Raw genomic sequence first — 20,864 nt, forward strand, 5'->3', positions numbered from 1 at the left:
GGTTCGTCCTATCTCACGTTAGGGGGCGCTGTGGAGCAATTTGGCCACGCCCACTTTCGATTACATTAGAATCACGCGATTTCACACGGGGGACAACTTTCCGTGAAGTTTGGTGAGTTTTTGAATATGGGAAAGCCCTCAAATTTGCAATCTCGGAGTCAGAATAATAATAATAAGAAGAATTCCACGAAATACAATAGGCCTTTGCAGCGCTGTCGCTGCTCGGGCCTAATAATAAACATAGCAGATCCAATAGGCCTTCGCAGCGCTGTCGCTGCTCGGGCCTAAAAAAAAAACTTGCTTATGGTGGTTACCAGAGACTAACAGATGGATGGGTTGAGTTTGGTGGGTAATGGTTGTAAGAACCTGATTGTTCAGGATGGACACAGTTAATGGTTGATCCAGACCAACTGAAAGAATATTAAGGCAGTGGAGATTTTGTTTAGTCTATTAGAGCTTGGAGGGAGTGTATTTCCGGGTTTTGACACATCACTGTGGGTAACAACAACCTGGGACCAGAAAAAAAGGGCTGACCTATCAAAATCCCCAGGCTTTTTGGTGTGCTTGGGTTTTTAAATAGAGTGAATAGTTAGCAATGTAATGACCAGTCTTTTCACAATAAATACACTCATTGAACTTAATACAACACTGTCTTTCCTCAGGAGAGAGTCAAGTTCTGATGATTTGAATGGGTTTGGGTTCAGAGGTATTTCTAGATGGGACAAAGAATTGGTGTATTGGTGTACACTGACTGGTGGGTGCAAAAGTATTAAATTTATGGTACTTGTAATTTTTCTCTCTGTGCCTCTCCCTCAGGCAGTTATCTATTCAGATAGCTGGGTTAATTACTTCATTCAGAGTCTTAGGTTTGTCCCTGGTAGCCAGCTGGGCCTTTATTGCTTTGGTTAGTGAATCAGCAAACAGGCTTCTGAAAGCATTCTCATTCCAACCAGTCACTATGGCCAAAATGTGGATGTCCACTGAATACACCAGTTGGTATCCTTGTCTCAGACTTTGCTGGCGGCGAGCCACATCCTCCTTGCTGAAGGCACTCTAATACCTTGGCACCTTGGCTGAAAGATACACTTCTGACCAGCATAAGGCTGTTCCTCTTATGTCACTAACAATGTGTGATATTTTTTGATAATCAGAACCAAAGTTCTGAGGAGAGCAGTTAAAGCCCAGGTTACATTGAAGGATGAAACCTCCACAGCAGTCTGATTCACCCTGAAATGGCTCTGGAGAGGACATAATGGATTCTCAAGCTTGAATTGAATTAGTACGTGGTGGCAAAGGAGGCGATGTTGCTGGATTCTGAGCAGCAGGGAGAAAAACAGTTAGTTTCTGGTCTAAGGCGGTCAGAACATTACTTAAATTGTCCAAACATTGTGTTGTGAACTCAATGTTCACAACTCTGTAGGTCATGTACACTGTTGGTGCCTTGTGAGGCTAAAAAAGACTGAACCTTTTCTGTATCAAAAAAAGGACTGTGCAGCACAAGGTGGAGCTGTTCTGTTGTAATTAGTGAAAGACATTTCCACCAGAGTTCAGCATACTGATAACAGAAAAAACTCAACTGAGAATAGTTTCTAAAAGAAGCTTTTATTTTGCATGAGATAAGAAGGGCGGCTGTAGGGTGAATATTGACAGATTAGTGTCCATGATAATTTCTTAACTGTTATAGATCTCTTGTTTTATTTTTTGTTTTTCAAAATTGGGGATGGACTGATCCAGATTCCGGGTGAGAGTACTAGATAGTAGATAATCAGAAGGTCCAGGTTAGAGGTGAGTATTTCAGGAGGTTGATGAAGAGTGAGGAGGAGCAGTAGGGAACAGGCAGACAGGTGACAGAATGCTCTGCTAAGAAGCAGCTGGCTGAGGCTGTTCGAAAATACAGCCATCTTTACAACTGATTAAGCAAAATGTATAAACCTATAAACTTAGAAAGTCCGCATGGAGAGACATGTGGCTCTTTGTGGCTGTGGTGGCCGCGAGGAAGTGTGCCTCGGCTGGGCAGCATAGGAACATGTTCCCTTTGTTTGGTCATTATTGTTCACCGTCATATTTGCAAATGCCAAACCGCGTGTATTGTCTCAATCTGTTTAACAAACACATCTGGTCAGGGTAGGAAAATTTAAAAATCTGTACAAGGACAAGATAGTTAAGAAGCTGGTGGAAAGAAACCAGTTTTAATGCTGGAGAAGAAGGGATGAGCTTCCCGGGAGTTCTGAGTATCTTGTGGACTATGAAAAGTGTGTGTGAAAAAAAATGGGTCCGTGAATGGACTTCTTGTGGAGTATGCTGGAGCCTTTAAAAGCAGACAGGGTGTCAGCCTCATGGACAGAAACTGGAAACTGGTTCCACTAGAGAGGAGCCTGATAACTGAAAGCTCCCATTCAACTTTTAGAAACTCCACAAGTAAACCTGAGAGTGAGGTGCTCTGTTAGGGAAATATGGAATAGTAATATCTTTAATATAAGATGGAACTTGGTTGTTGAAAGCTTTGTATGCTAGAAGTAAGATAATAAAGAATTACAATAGTACAGCCTAAATGTGATAAATGCATGTACCAGTTTTTCAACATCATTTTTAGACAAGGTGTTTGTAATTTTAGTGATAATATGCAGGTGGATGAAAGTGGCCCTGGTAACATTTTTAATGTGGGAGTTAAAATACATATTCTGATCAAAAAATAACAAGGTTCTTTACATTTGAATTGGAGGCCAAATTAATGTCGTACAGAGGAAGTGAGAGGACAGATGCTCCAGTTCCCAAAGACTTAAGCTCAGCCTCAAATACCAGTGGCTCTTCATCAGCAGAGGTGACTCTCAGCTGATCCAGACACAGGTGAAGCTGCCTCACTCCTCACTCATTCTGTATGGAGGACAGTTAGTGCCAGAAAACAACAATACAAAACAGACCTAGAATCTTCACAACTACCTATAAAATAATTAGAAAAACTATACAGTTGAAACCAGATGTTTACATACACTTTATAAAAAGACAACCATTTCTCTCCCTCACTGTCTGACATTAAATCAGACTAAACCTTTTCTGTTTTAGGTCAGTTAGGATTCCCCAAATTATTTGTATTTTCCTAATGCCAAAATAATGGGAAAGAGAATTCTTCATTACTTTCCTCAAAGAGTTTAGAGACACTTAAATGACTTGGCTTTAAACAGTTTGGGAAACCAAGAAGATGCTGTGTATATGTGTGTACATATACATACTGTACTTGTATATATTAATCTGGACTGCAACTACTATCAGTTTCACTTGTGGTATTATTTCATAATCTATTTATTCTTTTTTCAGTGATAAAGAAAAAATATTTCAGGCTTCTGGGGTTTTGATAATTAAAATGTTTTCATACCATAGTGTGAAGGATCCCCTCGGGTGGCTATAAACCTAGCAATTTGTAACTGCCTGACTTAATTCTTTTGCAAACTGGACTCAGTGTTGCCAGATCCCGTGAGAGAGACAAGCAACAAGGACTACAAAAAGAAGCAACCTACCCCTGCAGTTGCATCAAAAACACAATGCCAATGCAGTATTAACTAGCTTTAACATGTATGCAAATAATTTGAAACTCAGCTCAAATTGTAGAGTTATTCAAACCATAACTGCCTTTGAAAAACTATCCTAAGCCCTTGAGCATGAATTTTTTATAATTATTTTTATCACCGTATTGTTATTTGTTTATATTGTCTGGGTAAATATCCAATTCCCTCAAAGGATTAATAAAGTAGGTTTCTATATGTACTGTAGCTGTAAATTGCATTGCTTAAAGCGTTCAAAAAACAATTCCTGTGACATTATATGGGGAAAAGAATGACAATGAACCAGCAAGGAAGTGGAGAGAGTGACCGGGTTTTAAAGACAGAGGGTAATCAGATAAAGTGAGTACAGGTGAGATGATGACAAAGCTAGGAACAGGTGTAGCTGGGCGTGACAGGCAAATGAGAGAGACTGAGAAGTGAATGATGGCTCAGACACAGAGAGAAGACAAAACATGAAGACAAGAAAAGAAACAATCTGAACACAAAATAAACCCAAACCCTAACACCCTGCAGCCTCATAATGGAGGATGGACAGGCTAATTTATACACCTCATGTATTTTATTTAGTATTTCATGCAAAGTCATTTTAACATTGTTGTTCTACTTTTTACCATTTTAGATCTGGTAACACCATTGGTCCCATGAATCAGTTTAGTTTTACAATGTCACCTGTGTTTTCAAAACCCAAATCCTGACATAAACCAGACATTTTTGTTTAGTGGACAGAGACATGTCAAATAGGAGTAAGCCAAAATAAGCGGATACATTTTCAAGACAAGCTACATTGTGTGACTATCAGTATTTTCAAGTGAATTTACAGAAAAAAACAAACGCAGAGTCACTTTATAGTAAGCGAACCGTGATTAAATTAGTTTTTATTTGAGCTTGACATGAAAGTTGGGAATCCCCTTTTCCTAGGGGGAAATGTAGGTGGTTCAAGGCCATCTAGACCAGTGGTTCTTAGCCTGGGGTCTATATGTCTGGGTGTGAGGGTGATCCACATTACAGGAAAATCACAAACCTCACATGTGGAAATCACATGTAACATGCTAAATTAACATGACATATGTGAAACACATTTTGAATGTTTCTCTTGTAAAACTGGTAGAAAAAAACCCACATATTTAGCATATGAAAAAACATGTTTTCATCTGTGAAAACATGTTTTGCTAATGTTTTTCATATGATTTAGGAATATTTTCAACAAATTCATCTGATTACATGTGAAAATCTTGGATAAATCTGTGTAGTTTTTTTGTAAGAGGCGAGGCCTTAAAGGCTTCTTTTTGCAAATGTCCAAAAAGTAACACACTGAAGGACTATCAGAGATCTGGGTGAGAGTTGTATAAAAAAAGAAGTTGTATCAAATACTGCATGGTGAATAACATTGATTCTACTTCAACCCTCCATATTGGAAGTGTTAAAGGTTCCGCATCTACAAGGTTTAAGTAAACAACACAGTGCAGCCCATATGCCGAAACATCATCAATACAGCTGAAGATTCTGAACCTGATCTCAAAGATAGCAGAAATATCTTCCCTCCAGACTGCAATCTAGCTTGCTGATTTTAAAGCAGAATGTGAAGACTGTCCTGAACTTACAAAACTGTGACATGTCATCTGCTCAGGATGGCCTAAAGAGAAGAAGCCCCTTCCAAAAGAAGTTAAACCTTACTTCCTGGTGTGTCACGAACTAGCTACAGAGACAATGCTGATATTCAGAGGAAAACGTCTCATAGTTCCCAAGTCTCTACAAGAAAAGTTTGTCCAAATGACACACCAAAGATTGATACAGAAGAGGAACCCCTCAATCCAAAAGAAACACTAAAATTATCTGTTTTGTATAGAGAAAGACGCACACATACTTGGACAAAGGACAATGGGATAAAATAAGTGGGTTTAAAAAATATCTGGAAAAAAAGAAAAAAACGTGACCAAAAGTCTTGTGATTTTAGGCTAATATCAGTTAAAAACACTTCTGCCAATTGAAAGGTTAAGGACAAATTGCAAACATTTTATTTTGAATTTCAGTAGAACTAATCCTTCTAGAAATGCTACTTTTGTCAAAAGGATGTTTGTTTGGGCAACAGGGGAGATGTTATGTTCCAAGGTCTACACAATAATTCATTCATGTTCTGTTGTTGCTGTTAGTATTTCTGTCACTGGATGGTGCTGCGTGGGGCAGAGGATACTGTTAAGGAAACCGCATAGGTAAAGACTAGAAACAGTTAGAAATGACACCTGGGATGATAGCATGTTTGTAATAAAGTTCAGGTGTTTTACCAGCCGCCTCCGTATTTCATTTACATGGCCACAACAATCCTAACATTTTCTGAAAATTTCAGAAAAAAACATGAACACCAAAACATAATCTCCTTGGTTGAGGTATCAAACCTTCTTCTTTCTACTTATTTTTCTTTCAGATGTTCCCTTTTCAAGGGTTGCCACAGCGAGTCATCCTCCTCCATCTAACTTTGGTTTCTGTGTCCTCTGTCCTCACTCCAACTACACCCATGTCCTCTCTAACTACATCCATAAATCTCCTCTTTGGAATACCTCTTTGTCTTTTTCCTGACAGCTGCATCTCTAACATCCTTCTACCAATGTACCCATTGTCCCTCCTCTGCACATGTCCAACCCATCTCAGTCTGGCCTCTCTAACTTTATCTCCCAGTCTCCCAGTACCTATGATGACCTCATTCCTATCCACCCTTGTCACTCCCAAGGACTTCTGAACATCTTCAGCTCTGCCACTTCCAGTTCTGTCTCCTGACCTTTTGTCAGTGCCACTGCCTCCAAACCCTACAACATAGCTGGTCTCACCATTGTCCTTATACATGTCCTGTACCAGTCTAACATACTTCTCTGCCACTCCAGATGTCCTCATACAACACCACAGCATCTCCCTCGGCGAGGGAGCACTACAGGTGGCTTCTGTGGCAGATGGCATCTGTAGTGCTCTTTCTTAGCATAAACCATACTGCTGCTCACAAATAGTCACCTCTTGTCTAAGTCTAGCTTCCACAACTTTCTCCCACATCTTCATCATGTGGCTCATCAATTTAATTCCACTGTAGGTTGTACAATGTTGTACATCACCCTTGTTCTTACAGACTGGCACCAACACACTTCTCCTCCATTCCTCAGGTATTTTCTCATCCTCAAAAATGCCATTGAATAATCACATCAAAAACTTCACTGCCATCTCTCCTAGACATTTCCATACCTACACTGGTATGGCATCAGGTCCAACTGCCTTCCCCTTCTTCATCCTTTTAAAAGCTTTCCAGACTTCTGTTGTAGTCTGCACTTTTGCTGTCCATTTCGGGTTTTTCTGTTCTCCCTGGCCCTTGCTACCTTGCTCTTTTTCCGCACATGTGTCCTATTTTGCCAATCACTCCCTGATTATTTAGTCACCTCTCCCTCAGTCACTGGTGTCAAAGTCTCTGTTGAGCTCTGTTGAGTTTCTCTGTAGTGTTTTTTGGATTGCTGGATTTTGTCAGTGCTCTGTTTATTAAATCTTCAAGACAACCTGCTGCCATTTGGTCCTTTGCCTTGACTCGTGACAAATTCATCCTTACAAACATTTTCCACTTCTTGGACCACAGTTTCTATGACCTCTACTGTTCTTTCCTTTCGTTCTCTTCATTCAACAGCTCCTCAAGGTACTCTATTCTGTCTTCTCATTACATTCTCCTCACTTGTTAGAACATCACCGTTTCTATTTTTGACAAGCCTAACCTGCTGCACATACTTTCCAGCCTAATCCCTCTGTCTTGCCAGTCGATACATGTCCTTCTCTCCCTCATTAATTTCCAGCCTCTTGTACAACTCAACATACGCCTCCTGTTTTGCCTTTGCTACCTCCCTCTTTGTCCTACATTGCATGTCCCTACTTTCACTGTCCCATTTCTTCCTGGCTAACCTCTTCATCTGCATAGCTTCCTGCACTTTACTTTTCCACCACCAGGTCTCCTTATCATCTTTTCTCTGTCCAGATGACACACCAAGTACTGTCTATCTAATCACTGTGGCTGTAGTAGTCCTGTCATCTGGAAGCTCTTTCTTACCACCCAGAGCCTTTAACAGCTCCTTTTTAAACTCTGCACAACATTCTTCCTTCCTCAACTTTCACCATTTCATCCTCTTCTCTGCCTTTACTCTTTTCCTCTTCATCACCACAACAATCATTCTAAACACCATCATTCGATGTCGTCTGGCCACACTCTCCCCTGCCACAACCTTATAGTCCACAATCTCCCTCAGGTTACCTTTTCTACACAGAATGTAGTCTACTTGCGTACTCCTGCCTCCACTTCTATAGGTCACCCTGTGTTCCTCCCTCTTTGGAAGCAGGTGTTGACTACAGCCATTTCCATCCTCTTGGCAAAATCCACCACCATCTGTCCTTCCTGGTTCTTTTCTGTGACACCAAACCATACTTATCACCTCCTCATCTCCTCTGTTTCCTTCACCAACATGTCTATTCAGATCTGCTTCGATCACCACTCTGTCTTCTGTGGGAATACTCGCAATCACTTCATCAAGATTGTGAAGTTAAATCAGGAAAAAAGAAAGAAAAAAAGTCACGGCGTAGCAGTAGTTTCTACATGGGCTACAAAGAGGGACAGACAATGACAGCAGAGGGAGAAACAGCTTGTCAGGCAAACCCAAAGTAAGCTGCTCATGTTGCTAGCCTGTGTAGAACTGGTCACATCTACAAATAAGCAGGGAGGCTAGCGGTAAGGCGGAGATTTTACTGTGTAAGCCTGCGCTGCTGAATTGTTTGTCTTCTAACTTAGCCTAGCTGCTGGATTAGCTAAATGCTGCTGTGATTTATTAATTGTTGTGGCTTGTTGGTTAACTCCAAACTTTAATAGCACATTGTAAAATATGGAATCATGAAAGACGAATGTTTGATTTTGATGGTTAAAATAATTCTTGCATTGTGGTTTTAACTGATAGATTTGATGTGATTAATAGTTAAATTGTAAATTAAATATTAAATAACTTACATAGAGCAAAAGGAAAAAAGTGATTTTTATTTGCATGATTAAGTAAATACTATTTCGGATTAAGACAAATTTGACATGTATTAAAGTGAATTAAATTGAGTTAAAAGGTTGCTCTCTAAAGTTAAAAAACTTAGGGTAGTTAATTTATTTGGACTCTTTTTCAAAGTATATTTTGCAAATTGAAATTCACATTAGGGTGTTTAGTATTTCTTTATTGTTTGAATAAAAATTATGTAAACTAGAATAATAGGTTTTAAAGGTTTTTACCTACTTCTGTATCAAATGTTTTCAACAAGAAAATATCCTATCTCTGAGTAAAATGGACAATCAAGCAAAATAACTGCTTGGCCCTTTGAAATCTGCGTAGATGCGATCTGTCAGGTTTTCAGATATACCCAAGCGAGCAGCTCGGCCACAAACAAACGCAGAAACCAGCAGGTAACGGGAAGTGAATTTATTTACAGTGCCAAGGAATATTTACAGGGGGAACCGGAGCCAGGACCTGAGGAGCGGAGAATGAGGTGAGTATGGGATCGGAGAAGAGAGGAACAGCAGGTATGGCACAGGTAATGTTCCGTGTGAATAGTTCTTACTGAACAGGTATGAGTCCAGAACACAGAAGAGATGACGAGATTGATCCTTGTCCAGCGATGGTCCGGTGAAGGTTCCAGAGATCGAGGTCCAGGTGAGGTGAGTACTTTTCCAAGTGTAGGTAAGGTGATGATTCTTAAGACGACTGACCAGTCTTGGAATCCAGGAGACAGTGGTGGCAGGAACAGGCAGGTTCAGTTGAGCAGGTGAGTACTTAATTAGGCAACAGGCAGTAGAAGGCAGGCCAGACTGGTTCCAGAGAGATGGGTAATCCTGAACACAGGTTTGCAGAAACAAAAAACAGACTAAGATCATCAAAACACAGCTAAGTCTCTCACAGGCTCTGCACTTTACCGAATGGTAAACAATGCTCCAGCGCTGGTCTGGTTCACACTGCAGCCTTAAATACTCCTCCAACTCTGATCAGCCTGATCCGTCACAGGTGTGAGAGGAGTGATGATGAGGCGTCAGTCACCTGCTCAGGAGACGCCCACCAGGAAGCACTCACACACACAAAACCGCCAATCACCACACGATCATCCCTTTTAAGTAGGGAAGCTGCACAAAAGCAAAATAATAACTTGACAGAGATCCTTCCAGAATTTCTCTGTCTCTTCTTCATCACATCCAACCTGTGGAGCATAACCACTGACAATGTGGTACACCCAAATGATGTGACCACATTGGTATTATTTTATAAGTAATAGTTTTAATGCCACTTAATAAGTTTTCCTTTATAACATAAATAATATGGGATTTATGATTGCTAACTTTAAAGAGGTAGTCTTGTTTAAATAATATTGTGAAGGAGCGGAACCTTTGTGGTCTTCACCCTCCTGGCTGCTTATATAGGGGCAACATCCTGCTTACGTTCATACGCAGTCTGGAGAAAGACATGAGTGTTGCTGTGGTTCCTACTCTTACACACTAAGTTTTTTTACAGGTCAGTACTCAGTTGAAACAACTGTGAATTAAAGTCTTAAGCTTCGTTTTACTCGTTTATCCTCTTTTGCTCAGTCGCAGTGTTGGGTGATTTGCCTGACTTGTGAGAACTGTTTTATTAAGGGTTGTTGAACTGCAGTTATTAAAGACGGTAAAGCTGATTCGCATTTCCTATTTAGTCTTGTGGTAATTAGTGCCTTTTTCGTGATAGTAAAATTGCACCAAAAAATTGTTTATAAAAACAGAAATTAACGTATTATGCAGATCATTCATTTGTAAATGCCTTCCAATCCATTTTGTATGATGCCTGATTTGACTTGAATGCAGTCATAATTGTTTATTGTTTTTCATTAATATTTCAAAGTGCTACATCCAATTCTAAATAAGCAAAATACACTCATGTGAAAGCACAGATGAGTAACTGAGATTTGCACTATTTCAATAAAAGCCTGCAGCATAATAAAGCTACAGTATGGGTTATTTACGAGTATTACAAAGAATCTACTGGAGATGTGATGATCAGTATATGTGAATGGATGTAAAATGTTACTCAAATTTGAGTTTGTCAATGATTGTTCATACTGGAAGTTTAAAGCACAGAAATGTAATGTAAATAAGTTGTGAGGATTCCGTTTTTGTTCCGTTTCGTGGTTTGGTTTTTTCCTTTTGTTCTCATGTGTTTCTTAGCGCACCTGTCCTGAGTTTGTTAATGGTCCTTGGATTGTATTTAAGAGCACTGTAATCTTAGTTTGTTGTTGGGTCCTCATCAGTTGACATCTTTTGTCACCGTTTGCACACGTTCCTGTCCTTGCTCAAGAAGTTTTGTATTTTTGTGCTGGCAGCACTTTAGGCCGTGGCTAAAGGCTTTTTGTATTTTTGAATAAAGAGTTTTGCATCTTACCTGCTGCACTCTGGTCCTCCATGCTCCTGTGGAACGTGACATAAGTTAGAAAGGACTTACACAGTCTGGAGAAAGACAGTGTTGTTGTGGTTCTTATTCTTACACACTACATTTATTTTACAGATATTCTTTTTGTTGTTGAGGTCACCATGCCTGCTGTGACCATGCCAACAACATTGAACATCAGACCTTCTCCTTCTACCTTCAGACACATCACCCTATCTGACACTCTTTTCACCTCAACTACATTCCTTGCTAACTCCAACATCAGAACCACCCGTACTCCATTTCTCTTGCTATCCATACCATGGTAGAACAGCTTAAACCCTGCTCATTGCTGCCCTTCCACGTTATCTCCTGTGCACATAATACATCTACCTTCCTCCTCTGCATAATGTCAGCCAGCTGTCTACCCTTGTCTGTCATTGTTTCTACATTTAGAGTTGCTACCCTCAGTCCTACACTCTTGACTTTTCTTTTCTCACTCTGTCTCCTGGAACGTTTCCTTCCTTGTGGTCTTCGACTAACAGTAGCACAATTTCCGCTGGCACCCTGTTTGTCAACAGCACAGATGGCAGTCAGTGTTAACCCGGGCCTCGACTGATATGGTATGGTGTCACTTGAATGAATTGGCATGTTAGTTTTAGCAAAAGTGTTTTACGGCAGATGCCCTTCCTGGCATTACCCTCACCATTTACCAGGGCTAGGGACCGGCACAAGAGATACACTTGCTTGTGGTCCCTTGTGGCTGTTTTTTCCAAGAGTATTGAAAACTTAACCTTCTTTGTGGAGGTAATACTTTTGACTGTTGAGTTTAAAAATTCAGAGTGGTATTTTTACAGAGACATTGAGCTTTTGCATGTACTCCAAAGGGTTCAAGGACAGCATCTAATCTAATTTGGGTATGCTTTTTTCCAGCGTTTTAGGCATTTTTCGGGGAGACTGTTTAATATGATTGGCTTAACAGTCTGGGAGGTCTGTTTATGTACCCATTTACTCCTCTTCCTCAGCTCCTATTTATTGTGGTGTATGTCAAGGGTACATTTTTGGATCCTATATACACTCACCGGCCACTTTATTATGGCATTAACGCAAATCTTGAATCAGCCAATCACATGGCAGCAACTCAATGCATTTAGGCATGTAGAATGGCCAAGACGATCTGCTGCAGTTCAAACCAAGCATCAGAATGGGGAAGAAAGGTGATTTAAGTGACTTTGAACATGGCATGGTTGTTGGTGCCAGACAGGTTGGTCTGAGTATTTCAGAAACTGCTGATCTACTGGGATTTTTACGGACAACCATCTCTAGGGTTTACAGAGAATGGTCTGAAAAAGAGAAAATATCCAGTGAGCGGCAGTTCTGTGGACACAAATGCCTTATTGATGCCAGAGGTCAGAGGAGAACGGCCAGACTGGTTTGAGCTGATAGAACGGCAACAGTAAATCAAATAACCACTCGTTACAACTGAGGTATGCAGAACAGCATCTCTGACCGCACAACACGTCGAACCTTGAGTCGGATGGGCTACAGCAGCAGAAGACCACACCGGGTCCCACTCCTGCCAGCTAAGAACAGAAAACTGAGGCTACAATTTGTGCAGGCTTACCAAAATTGGACAATAGAAGATTGGAAAAATGTTGCCTGCTTTGATGACTCTCGAATTCTGCTGCAACATTAATTGGTAGGGTCAGAAATTGGCATCAACAACATGAAAGCATGGATCCATCCTGCCTTGTATCAATGGTTCAGCTGGTGGTGGTAGTGCAATGGTGTGGGGGATATTTTCCTGGCACACTTTGGGCCTATTAGTACCAATTGAGCATTGTGTCAACGCCACAGCCTATCTGAGTATTGTTGCTGACCATGTCCATCCCTTTATGACCAGAGTGTACACATCTTCTGATGGCTACTTCCAGTAGGATAATGCACCATGTCATAAAGCACGAATCATCTCAGACTGGTTTCTTGAACATGACAATGAGTTCACTATACTCGAATGGCCTCCCCAGTCACCAGATCTTAATCTAATAAAGCACCTTTGGGATGTGGTGGAACAGGAGATTCACATCATGGATGTGCAGCTGACAAATCTGCAGCAACTGCGTGATGTTATCATATCAATATGGACCAGACTCTAAGGAATGTTTCCAGTACCTTGTTGAATCCATGCCACAAAGGATTAAGGCAGTTCTGAAGGCAAAAGGGGGTCCAACAAGGTACTAGCAAGGTGTACCTTATAAAGTGGCCGGTGAGTGTATATATAATAAACCTAAAGGTCCAGGCACAAAAGTAAAATATGTTTTATTTATTTTACTCATTTTATTTGCAGATTTTGATTCATGTGAACATAACAAGGTATATGTCGACAGAGGCACCACATTCAAGAAATCTTTCATCTGAATGCTCAATCAAAGCATGAGTGCAAATGTAGCAACAGGTTTAAAACAAATACTACACAAATAATTAATCTAATTGAATAGCTAAGGCTGTTATAGCTTATGAACATGTTCCTTGGCACTTTGTAGTTCATCTGATACCAAGATTAAAACCCACTTGCGACACACACAACCCAGAGAATGTCTCAAAGGAGGTTAACTGACATAAACCAGGATTTTTCTTAAGAGTGGAAATGGAAACCAGACACGGAGACAAGGTAAAAAGGTAAGTGATTTTATTAACAGGTGTCCAAATAGTGCAACAGTAAGATGTGGCCAGGAGGATCTGAAATGGCAGGAAGGGAGCAAGGTGAGTCTCGGGTACAGATTCAGTTTCGAGTAGTAGTGCGTAGGCAATAGTTTGTGTTTTCTTTCTTACAGGTGTGGAGTGTGGAGAGACGTGGAGACAGCGAGGTCCAGGAGGAGAGTTCCTGGAGAATGATCCAGAAATCCAGTGATAGGTAAGTCCAACAGGTAAGTGCGTCCGTAGATCCAGACAGGCAGGTATTTACAAAGCCAGAACAGCCGTTCCTGAGGCAGAGAAGGGAGGACAACAATGCAAAGGTCAACGTAGCAAAACTTTCTTTTAAAAAACACAGAGGTCTAAGGCTGAGTCTCTAACCCATAAGGCTCGATGCTCCAGCAAATATCTGAGTCCAGACACAGGCTTAAATACTGATTGGGCTCATCAGGGACATAGACAGCAGCTGTGAAGGAAGAGTAAGAGGCACTGCCAGCAGGGCGCGGAATAAAAACTCTGAATCCTCACGTTAACAAAAACTGCTTCACACACACATACAACTACTACCACACAAACACAGACTTTATTGATGAAACCCCATTTATTTATTTTACAGTAAAGCCCCCTACCCCCAAATAATACATACACCCACACAAATGGGTATAATTTGTACAACTGAACTCAGACTTCAACAATTTCATACAGCTCTAACACTTGCAACACCTACACACAGTTGCAATGTCACACTTAAAACAGACCAATTTTCACAGATGCACCTGTGATGTCACATGGAGCTTCTATTCCTACAATCACACACTAATCCTTGCACATTGCTTTCCCTGCTCACCTTCTAAGTGACACATTTCATGTCTTCTATAAACAGGTGCAAAAACTAAAAAAAATGAATACAAATCATAGCACCTACAATTTCACACACCACTTCAATATCCACAACAAGGAAAATAAATATACATTTTTTTTTCATAATAGAAATGATAAATAAGAGAAAATCTCAGTTTAGAAAATTATGCAGCATTCTCAAAGGCTTATCTAGTCAAACCCAACTCCTCCATAAGCTGCAAGTATAGAGAATTTTCTGAAAGTATTTTAGCCTTTTTGGCTTTGTTTGTTCTCAAGGGGTCATATTTGGATCACTTGAACAACACTCAGTTGGAAAATATGTGGATATGATCAAATGAATCAGGATTTTATTTTATTTTTTAACAATCTAAGAGGTTTTCATATTTGTTATTCATAATCTATGAAACAGAATATTTGCTTCTGCAACCTTTTGTTTGTGTGATGTGAGAAGGTAATGAGACATGCGATAAAGAGAGCCAAGGCAAAATGCCCACTGCAGGCATCCAGAAATTATGGCATTTACCACTAAGCACAAAGTTTTTAGCAGAACAACATTATGATTTGAAAACAACTACTTTAATTAAGCTTAACTTGTACATGATTAACTGCAACAGCAAGAAAATACATGACAAGATAATGTTAGCTATCACTTCAGCAAACTCAACCAAACATCAGGAAAAGTGAGACCTTAGTCAGTTAAAGAGTATGCTGTATGTGTAGCACCTCAAGTCAAATAGGATACAGTTACAGGTTAAAACAATACAATAATTTTATCCCATGTGTATTTTGAAACATTTTACAAAAAAACAAGTTTTTTTATTTGCTCTTACAAGAAACACAAGAGAGGTACTTTTCTTTAACCACAAGAATGTCCCATTCATAAAATAACTTGCAGGCATTTTTATTTATTTTTTCCTTTTAAACACACACCTTAAGGCACCAATTGTTCTGTTGAACTGAAACATTTTTTGTGGGGTTTTTTTTGTTTGTTTGTTTAAATCTGTTCATGACATGTTGGGATTTCTTTTTTAAATATTGAAATTATATTAAGCCACCATATAATTGTCAAGATGTGGTGAGTAAAGGACCCAGAAATGCAGACTAGAAGACAAAGGACTAAATTAAAGACATAAGGAATTTAAAAATAAAGATAGAAGCACTTGGAGAGCACATATATATATATATATATATATATATATATGTGCTCTCCAAGTATATATATATTAATATATTTTAATCTATATATATATATATGCAAAATGCATTTTGTGGGTTGACGCTCTTAGGGATTTTACAGCAGAAGCAGTGAATGAGTAGTGAGAGTCAGAGCTTCAGATAGACGGCAGTACACAATATATTCCTGTTTTGTGTTACATGTGAGGTTAAACACATAGATTGTTTATAATATGTTCAGTGATGTATGATAGTGTTGGGTTGGCCTTTTGAAGTTCCTAAAAAGGGTGACCATATTTTCAGTGTGTATTAGCCAAAGTTCAGTTAGCCGGGGAAGATAAGTTGCTGCTCCTCTACATTGTGTTGTTCTGTCGTCGACTGTGATTATATATTGTCGTCTTTCAAGGTGGAAAATCGTGCCCATAAACAGTGTTTTACTTTCAGAGAAGAGAATGTATTCATAATGTTTGAATATATTCTGTTTGTCGCACATTATTAATATGTTATTGATAGTTGAATGCTGGTATCAGCATTTTACAGCAGAACCATTGAATGAGCGGTGAGAGTCAGGAATGTATTGTGTACTGCTGTCTATCTGAAGCTCTGTGTTACAGAACGAATAAACACTGGTGGCACTGGAATTACGTTGTTCCTCTTTCCGTATGTAACAGAAACATTTTATAACTAGATCATGATCTAGATCACAGGTGTCAAACTCCATTCCTCGGGGGCCACTGTCCTGTATGTTTTAGATGTGTTCTTGCTTTAAAACACCAGGTTTAAATGGATGACTTGTTGCAATGCTCCTGGAGATTTTAATGATTTGGTGAGGAGCTAACAAACCATTTGAATCAGGTGTGTTGGAGCAGAAAAACCTAAAACCTCCAGGACAGCGGCCCTCGAGGCCTGGAGTTTGATACCCCTGATCTGTATAATCTCTTTTGGCAAACTATTCCAATGACTCGTGGCTACAAAAGAGAAAGCATTTTTATTAAAAGCAGTCCTGCATTTTGGGATGTTGCACTCACCTCTAGAGGTTGCCTTGTGACTCTAGTCATGTTATCTGATCTTTGTTTTTAAAAGATTAAAAAGAATATGACAGATATTGTCTAGATTTCTTATCATGAATCTTTAAAGCATTTTTGTATATTGATTCAAGGGGTTCAAAACTGTTTTGCAAGCCTGCAACCAGCTAGTCATACAGCATAAAAAACATGAAAAAATCATAGAATTTAAATAAATATGGGAAGCCTCAGTAGTAAGAGATCCACGTATATACCTACAATTGGCTAAACTAAAATTTAAAGACTTTCTAAGCTTTTTAACATGATTTTTAAAGGTTAAAGTTGGATCCAAAGTCACACCTAAGTAAGTAAATTCATCAACATTTTTAATTTTCTTCCCATTTATATAAATATCTTGATAATTTATAATTTTCCTTCTATTTGTAAAAAACATTGGAATTGTCTTTCCTGTATTTAATGCAAGACTAGATTTATGCAACCAATAAGTGATGCTCTTCAATTCTTCTGTTAACCTCAAGGCCACTTCTACAGCATTTTTTTCAATGAGTAAACAGAACAGTGTCATCTGCATATATATTAATATTAGTATCACACACCAATGGGAGATCATTGATATATAAACTAAAAAGCTGAGGCCCTAAAATGGAGCCCTGCAGCACTCCCATGACACAGTCTTTGAAGGAGGGCAGTGTGTAATTTACTCTAATGCAGTTTCCTACTATTTAGATAAGATATCTATTGTTTCACTTGACAGTTTATATTTCACTAATGTTCACAGTAAAGTAAGGCAAAAGGCTTTTGACACTGTTAATCATTATTAACAGTGTCAAAAGCCTTTTGCAAATCCAGAAAGACAGCACCTACTAACCCTCCTTGGTCCAAGCCTGATCTAATCACCTTTAGGAAGTAGGAACATGCCGTTTCTGTAAAATGTTTTTTTTTTCTAAAGCCAAATTGTAAAAGGTGTAGAAGGGCGTTGATATCTAGATGTTCAGTTAACTGTTCCACTACAAGTTTTTTATAGACCTTAGACATTGCAGGAAGAATGGTAATAGGCTGGTAGTTATCTGCTTATCTCCTGACTTGTATACAGGGGTTACAATACCAATTTTTAATGCAACTGGGAATAACTTAACATCCTGTTTTTTATATAGGTGTAAACTATAACTAGCTGTTAATGTATAACATACTTTTGATAAAGAATCAGTGAGTAGGAATGTCAAAAAGACCACAAACTGGAACAAATATTCCATAAGCAAACACGAAAAACTCCATTACAATAGGCTGATAACTTGGCACTAAGATAAAGGAGGAAATTAAAAATAATTATGAACTGATCAATATTGTAGAAAGATGACGTCAGGGTTTAGTATTCATGGCTGACCAGTGTAACCCATACCTCTTTTGCAATGGCAATGTGGCATGAGGTACCATTCTCTGTGGAGAGAAAGAAAAGCCATATTTTCAAAGTAAAGAGGTTAGTATGCTCAGCCAAGAACTTCAAATGAAGGTTTTTCATTAAATCCACCTATAATTTTTTCAGCATTTTCTCCTTTTTTGTTACTTTTTTTTTTTTTTTTTTTCATATGAAAATAATGATCTCACTGTTTATCTCATTGGGGCAGCATTCCCCTATGTTTCTTTTTGTGGTGTTTCAACCTAGAGAAGCATAGTTTATATTTTCCATAAACATAAAGAAAACAACAACCGAAAACAATTTATAGAACTGAACGTACTTAAAATAATTCAATATAAAATTATTATTTTCCATGGATGGTTGTATCTTGCTGGTATCCCAGATGCCATTCTGATTGGTGTCATTGCTGAAAGGTTGAAAGGCAATGTCATAAGTCACCCTCCATAACAGCGAATGGGGGGGGTTGTGGGGTAGTATGTAGTCAGTCAGTGAGTTAAATGAAGGCTTTTTTATGTTTGTTTTCATCACATGTGCTTGAGTAAATGTTCCATGTAAAGCTGAATAAAGAACCTGGAAAGAAAAGTTGACAAAACCTCATCTCCCAATCACTACAACCTGTACTTTCACAAGAGTTTGCTGATGACTGTTCTTGCAATTAGTTGTTTTTCACACTTGGTTTTTGAAAATGCATACTTGGTACAAACTTCTTCAGATACTGCTGTCTAGAACAGCAAGATTATCTTTAAGGATGTGCCCAACATTTGCCACCGCAACTTGTTGATTTTGGATCTTGGAGATGGATGGTCTTTTTTCAATTGTTGGAGACACTTTCTGTATTTCTCTGCTCGTTATTCAACTTTTTATGTAGTTTCTGCAACTCCCTGTTTAATTTTGCTTTGGCAGCCCTCCTGTTTCTTCTGTTAAGTTCTTGTTGCCTAAAATAAACATAAAAATAAATATGTGGTCACTTAAACATTTAAGCTGTAGCAAAATAGACATCACCAGCTATTTCTATTTTTATATATTTCCTCCACTTCTCTTTCTCTTTTTCTAAGTACTGCTGTCTCATCTGTTCATCAGCATCATGTCTGGCACAGTACCATCTCTGCTTTTCAGCTGCCTTCAGTGGCATGTGAGAGCTATGTTATATTTATAGACTAGAAGCACCCAGAGAGTGCAAACCTCTGCCAAAGCCCTAGCATGATTAAAAAATAGTATGATCTGGATTATAATCTGGATTACCACCAAAATTTAATCCACTGGGTTTTTTTTTGTAACAATACCAACATTTTCTGAAAAATTCATCCAAATCTGTTCATTAGTTTGTTCATGATCTTGCTAACAGACAGACAAACAAACCAATGGACACAACCGAAAAAACAACTTTCTTGGCAGAGGTAACTAAAGGGTTACATGTAGGACCATATACAAGTTTTTTAACAAAGGGGTTACCTGTGACCTTGAACTTGGACTCCATGAACTTAAAATTTACAGTTATCATCTTTAAGTCATGAGATGTCCAGCTATGCAGTTTGACATTCCTACATTACACTGTTGCATAGTTAGAACACTAGGTCAATTGTGATGTTGACATTTGGCCACATGACCTTGAAATCAATCGTGATCACCCTTGACCTTAAGAGTTGTCCAACTGTGCAGTTTAATTTTCTTCCGTTACATGGTTGCATAGTTAGAACACAAGGTCATCTGTGACCTTCACCTTTGACCCAGTCACCTTGAAATTAACAGTGATCACCCATGCGTGACCCATGAGGTTTCCATCTGTGGAGTTTACTAATCCTGTTTTACAGTTGCAGTTAAAGCAAGGGCTGATTTGTGCCCATGATATTTGACCATCAACTTTGACCATATCACCACCAAAATTGAAACACTTGCTTCTTGTACCATGCAAAATTTATAAAAATCTGTTTATAACTTTCTGAGTAATCTTGTACACAAACAGACAAACAGACAGGCAGTCAGGCAGTCAGGCAGACAGGCAGACAGACAGACATACAGACACACAAATTTCCTCCAATTTCAGAATGCATCCGCTGCAACTCCATGTTGAATGAAAGCCACAGAATGTAATTTAGGTCAAGACATTGTAAGGCTTGGTTTAAATACACAAAAGATCTTGTATGAACATATGACAGGGATGCTTCTTACATGGCATATTACTCCATATTACCCCTTGTTGTAAGCCTTAGAGCATTTGAATTAAATAGCATTCTTCTTACCTTTGGCACCAGATTGAAATATAGATTGATAGAACTGAATGACAGCCAAAGTGTCTTCTCACACACACACACACACAAAAAGATCTTCTATTTAAAATTTGCCTGATTGTTTTGCATATTCTTTCATGAATGTGTGGGTTTTCTATGTATATTCTGATGTCTTTCAACAAAACAAAAACATGCATGTTAGGTTAATCTGTGATTGTAAAGTGTCTGTAGGAGTACAGGTGCTGGTCATAAAATTAGAATATCATGAAAAAGTAGATTGATTTCAGTAATTCCATTTAAAAAGTGAAACTTGTAGATTATATTAATACATTACATACAAACTCATATATTTCAAATGTTTATTTCGTTTAATTTTGATGATTACAAATGACAACAAATGAAAATCTCAAATTCATCATATCAGAAAATTAGAATATTACTGAAGACCAATAAAAACAAAGGATTTATAGAAA

General features: G+C 38.7%; 1 long non-coding RNA gene across 1 annotated transcript in view; it reads right to left on the reverse strand.

Annotated features, from left to right (window-relative positions):
• Positions 1–13,665: 13,665 nt before the first annotated feature.
• Positions 13,666–20,864, reverse strand: part of LOC119617919 — an 11,502-nt gene continuing 4,303 nt past the window's right edge. The window contains exons 2-3 of the long non-coding RNA XR_005234375.1: positions 13,826–13,977; positions 13,666–13,732 (exon numbers count right to left, since the gene is read on the reverse strand). This is a non-coding gene — a long non-coding RNA (uncharacterized LOC119617919). The remainder of the gene's footprint in view (positions 13,733–13,825; positions 13,978–20,864) is intronic.

Source organism: Kryptolebias marmoratus, linkage group LG18 (assembly GCF_001649575.2).
Source record: "Kryptolebias marmoratus isolate JLee-2015 linkage group LG18, ASM164957v2, whole genome shotgun sequence".
NCBI lineage: Eukaryota > Metazoa > Chordata > Actinopteri > Cyprinodontiformes > Rivulidae > Kryptolebias > Kryptolebias marmoratus.